Source organism: Triticum dicoccoides, chromosome 4A, assembly GCF_002162155.2.
Source record: "Triticum dicoccoides isolate Atlit2015 ecotype Zavitan chromosome 4A, WEW_v2.0, whole genome shotgun sequence".
Classification (NCBI taxonomy): domain Eukaryota; kingdom Viridiplantae; phylum Streptophyta; class Magnoliopsida; order Poales; family Poaceae; genus Triticum; species Triticum dicoccoides.
The window spans coordinates 589,448,124-589,454,027 of record NC_041386.1 but is presented as its reverse complement, the minus strand read 5'-3'; positions in this window follow the sequence as shown (position 1 = coordinate 589,454,027).

Here is a 5,904-nt window from a genome sequence, read left to right as displayed (position 1 = left end):
CGACGACTAGAGATGCTCTTACTAAGATCTCCTTCCTTCCAATGGATAATTGCTTCTCGATCCATCCTTTCAACCCTTGTTTACATCTAGACAAGCTACTGAATTAAGAAATTTGTGCTAATCAGGTTGTTGTACTAGCTGCACTGTTAAGATAAATCAGGGCAAATGAGACATAAGCTGTTGTTATATCCGCGACTTAAGAGAGCACGTAAACCCACTTTGTTATGCGTTATTGGGATCTTCATTTTCATTACTGTTAAATAGATTGTGTGCGATTATGCAATTATTGTCCCATGATCTGATTTAGTTATGTCGTTTGTGTATGTGCTACTGTGTTACTGTCATCCCGTTCAGTTTTATCATTTGCATTGCATGGTGATGAGTACAACCATTGGACGAAACTTTATTCGTCACAGTAACCTTTTAATTTTTTGGTGCTCTAGAATTGCCAAATGTGAATCGGGTGCACTATGTGTGCTTCATATACAGGCCATATGTTACAGTCTTAGTGAATCATTATGATTCTACCTCAGCAAACTGAAATCCTATTGATGTTGCATTTGTATGGCTTCCTTTTCAGGTCTATGCATTGTTATGTGTTGGTTACCCATCCTCTTATGTGGAGGTTGAAGCTCAAGATAAAGACAAGGCAAGCAATTCTCTTAGCCGCCTTCTGAGTTTTAAGAATTTTCTAGTTCAAATATGCAGTAGGAACTATGAAATATTCTTCTAAATTCTGATGATTGCACCATTAACAATGGTCTATCTCAAATTCTCAATGTATAGGTATATTGGCTCCAGTTTGGAATATATTTTGCACGAGGGCCTGTTGTAAGTATTGCCAACCTTTTCTTGTTCGAAAACTGCGGTTCCTTGTTCTAGGAAGCTGATAGCTATGGCTATCAGCCAAGTCAGTGTTATTGATACCCCTCTTAAATATGTGCATCTTTCGAGCTTTCCTAAGATGAAACCGATCCGTCTTTCTATTTCAGGATAGAGATGATTATACACTAGAGCTTGCAATGGGAGATGAGTGAAACGTGCCCATAAGGTTTGACCCATCAAAAACTTCAGTTCTGCAATTTCATCCAATTCTGACACTCTATTTCCACTCTTTTCAGTGGTACGGTCTTTAAGCGACACTCCTACAGTTTGTAGGTTATAGGGTTGCAGAGATTTGATTTGCAAGTGGAGAAAGAAAAAAAAACTTTGGTCTCTGTTCTCTGTGTTGTGTGTTCCGTGTTTTCGCAAATTTTTATGTGCAAATATGCTTGCAGGGATTCCATTTCTCATCCTTTTTGCCCCTAGTACACAAAAAACTCAATGGACTGTATGTAAAAATGTGAACTACTTAGGGCCTCAACTCAATCTTTAGTGCAACGAAAGGATGTTTCTAGCTGTGGTTGTCTGTTCCACTTAAGGCATTTCACTTGATGTTGCTTATCAGTTTGTCAGTTGGTAGTACATTCGGAGTGGTTGAATGTCCTCTCAGCCTGTACGAATGCGATCGATAACATGTCTAGGGATACTATGGATGTGGCGCTACCGATAGGAGCGCAACTCAGAAGTTGTTTAATTTCAAAATTGTATCCTTGGTAAATTATGGACAACTTCAAATCTTCGGAGTACATTAACACAATCTATGTTTTACATGTTACAAAATTTCAAGTGCAAAGTCATTTTTTATTAGAAACATGGAGCGCAATGTGGATGCAAGGAGACAAAGTACACCACATGCACACTAATGTCGCATGAACCAAAGGCTGAAGTTGTGAAATATCAAGATTGGCGAAATCATCGCATGCACCTCGCTATCTTCTATACTTTTATTTCACGCATGAACCAAAGGCTGAAGTTGTGAAATATCAAGATTGGCGAAATCATCGCATGCACCTCGCTATCTTCTATACTTTTATTTCAGTATGAAATAAAAGTATAGAAGATAGCGAGGTGCATGCGATGATTTCGCCAATCTTGATATTTCACAACTTCAGCCTTTGGTTCATGCGATATTAGTGTGCATGTGGTGTACTTTGTCTCCTTGCATCCACATTGCGCTCCATGTTTCTAATAAAAAATGACTTTGCACTTGAAATTTTGTAACATGTAAAACATAGATTGTGTTAATGTACTCCGAAGATTTGAAGTTGTCCATAATTTACCAAGGATAAAATTTTGAAATTAAACAACTTCTGAGTTGCGCTCCTATCGGTAGCGCCACATCCATAGTATCCCTAGACATGTTATCGATCGCATTCGTACAGGCTGAGAGGACATTCAACCACTCCGAATCTACTACCAACTGACAAACTGATAAGCAACATCAAGTGAAATGCCTTAAGTGGAACAGACAACAACAGCTAGAAACATCCTTTCGTTGCACTAAAGATTGAGTTGAGGCCCTAAGTAGTTCACATTTTTACATACAGTCCATTGAGTTTTTTGTGTACTACGGGCAAAAAGGATGAGAAATGGAATCCCTACAAGCATATTTGCACATAAAATTTGCGAAAACACGAAACACACAACACAGAGAACAGAGACCAAAGGTTTTTTTTTCTTTCTCCACTTGCAAATCAAATCTCTGCAACCCTATAACCTACAAACTGTAGGAGCGTCGCTTAAAGACCGTACCACTGAAAAGAGTGGAAATAGAGTGTCAGAATTGGATGAAATTGCAGAACTAAAGTTTTTGATGGGTCAAACCTTATGGGCACGTTTCACTCATCTCCCATTGCAAGCTCTAGTGTGTAATCATCTCTATCCTGAAATAGAAAGACGGATCGGTTTCATCTTAGGAAAGCTCGAAAGATGCACATATTTAAGAGGGGTATCAATAACACTGACTTGGCTGATAGCCATAGCTATCAGCTTCCTAGAACAAGGAACCGCAGTTTTCGAACAAGAAAAGGTTGGCAATACTTACAACAGGCCCTCGTGCAAAATATATTCCAAACTGGAGCCAATATACCTATACATTGAGAATTTGAGATAGACCATTGTTAATGGTGCAATCATCAGAATTTAGAAGAATATTTCATAGTTCCTACTGCATATTTGAACTAGAAAATTCTTAGAACTCAGAAGGCGGCTAAGAGAATTGCTTGCCTTGTCTTTATCTTGAGCTTCAACCTCCACATAAGAGGATGGGTAACCAACACATAACAATGCATAGCCCTGAAAAGGAAGCCATACAAATGCAACATCAATAGGATTTCAGTTTGCTGAGGTAGAATCATAATGATTCACTAAGACTGTAACATATGGCCTGTATATGAAGCACACATAGTGCACCCGATTCATATTTGGCAATTCTAGAGCACCAAAAAATTAAAAGGTTACTGTGACGAATAAAGTTTCGTCCAACGGTTGTACTCATCACCATGCAATGCAAATGATAAAACTGAACGGGATGACAGTAACACAGTAGCACATACACAAACGACATAACTAAATCAGATCATGGGACGATACATTAGGCAAACATTAGGCAAACGACACAGTAGCAAACACGGCATACATTAGGCGATATTTAGGTGGTTCACAATTTTTTTTACATATAGAAACAGAATAATAAGTCTACTAGAAAGAAGAAGAAGAACGGCCGCGCCGACAGGCCAAACAACTCACTGAACACATCGAAGTCGCCGCCGCCATCGTCGTCCTTCTCCTCCTTCGCGCGGCCATCCCTACTGGACCCCTACCTGGGGTCCCCATGGTGGAATGGTTTGGCCGGCGGGAGCACCTCATTGTCGCTGTCATCAAGAACGATGACGCCTCCCTCGTCGCGGCCACGACACCAAGCGGCGATCCCCTCCAGGACGCGACACTGGCACTCCATCTCCGTCCGCGCCCAGTCCTCCCGCGCCCACTTCATCGCGGCCTCGTCGTCGAAGGCGGCCTCGTTGTTGTGCTCGCACTTCACGGGGCCAAGCGTCGGCTCCGTCTTCGGCCTTATGAGGCGGGAGGCTAGACCCGAGGAACCGTCGTCGCCCTCGTTGATGGCGATCCGGAGGAGCGGGAGGAGGAATGGGAGGAGGAGGACCCGCCCAGCATCCTCCTCGGCTTCCATGAACCGCAACTTTGGCGGGGGACCGGGGCGGCCGGGTACGTCAGCGGCAGATTGTTGCCGCCCTCGAGTTACTCGAGGACGGCGTGTAGCGTGCAGCCGGGGGCGCCCCACCGAGGGCGCCCCACCGCAGGCGGTGGCCGTCGCTGTTGTTGCGCCCCCTCACCAGTGGCGTGTTGTTGATGGAGGCCAGCCGCTCCGCCTTTCGGTGTTTGAAGTACGCTGCCCACGCCTCGTGGTTGCCGGCATCGTACTCCGGAAGGGCTCGCTCCTCCTCCGATAGAGACGCCCGCACACGGTCGATCTCGTCCTAGAAGTAGTGGGGGTGCTCGACGTCGGGCAGCGGGGGGACGGGGACGCCCCCGGCGCTGAGCCTCCACCGCCCCCATGTCGGGAGGCGCCGGGTAGTTCGCTTCATGGAGGAGATGGGCTTCCCACTCGTGTAGAGAGCGGCGGCTGAAGCCATTGGCCGCTGCCCCTCGCCGGGGCACCTTTCGCCCATCGTCTGTGTGTGCACCGGGAGAGAGGGAAAGAGAGTTCGGCAGCGATGGCTGTGAGTGAACGGCGAGAGAGGGGGGTTGCGGGTAGGGTGCGTTCAGCGGCGAGGCAGGGGCGGCTTATATAGCGGCCGGGGGGTGGCATGTGTACGCGTGACGAGAGAGGGCGCGTTGCCTCACCGCGCCGCCCGTGAGGAATCAATGGAAGGCTGACCGGCGGCAGCCTTGGCATTGATTCCCCATGGAAACCGAGGCGATGAGGACGACGAGGCGCGGGGGTCGCTGACTCGGCGGGCCCGCCATTCTTTCGCACCAAAAAAGATTGTACGGGGCCGCCGGGCGCCCCCCAGCGCGCCGGGTTTGGCCTGGGTTCGTCGGCGCTAGTTTCGGCCCTAACCGGTGAAAATTGGGCTCCTGTGGGCGCGACTGGGCCGATTTTTGGGCGTCGGCGCTAAAAAATGGCCTTGGGAGGCCTGTTGGGGTGTAGCTGGAGATGCTCTAAAGTCCACAACTCAAGCTATAACTGTGTTCGCCATCTTTGTATTTTATTTGCCTAAAGGAATTTGCAAAGAAATTAATGACATTATTGCTCAGTTTGGGTGGCGAGATGAGGAGGATAATAAAAAGATGGTTGGCTCGCATGGTGGACAATTCTCTTTCCTAAAAGTGAAGGGGGTAAGGACTTTAGAGATTTATATATTCTTTTAGCCTTGCGATGCTTGCCAAGCAATGATCGAGATTCATACCTAACCCTGATTTGTTCCACGCAAGAATTTTAAAAGCCAAGTACTTCCCTAACTATGATCTCTTACAATCTACCCTTAAGAAAGGATCATCATTCACGTGGCCACAACATCATGTTTTCTTTTTCATCCTTCAAGCGTGGATATATTTGGAGGATTGGTACAGGGGAGAGGATCCCATACAGTTCGGACTGGAAGGTTATTACCCCCAAAATGCTACATTCACGGGCTCCTACGAAGAGAATACATAAACATCCTAACTAAGTAACTATGCCCCCTGATTTTTAAGGGGTGGGGCCCTCCCTTCCCTTATGTCCAATCACATCTTCGCACGTTGTTGATTTTTTATTACTTTTATTATTACCCACCCCACGAGGTTAAACAGTAGTTAGGGATCTAATTGATGCTATTATTATTGGTTTGTGCATGAAGAGCTCACGGGGATAATGAGTTTGGCTAAAAAAAGGAGAGGAGAGGAGGGGATTGCTAATTTGGGCGCGGTAATCTCTCCGGGCCTCTCAATGTGCGGGTCGATGTATATATAGAGCTAATTAAGCTCCTTCATCCTCACACCGTACCACAATGTCTCCTCCTA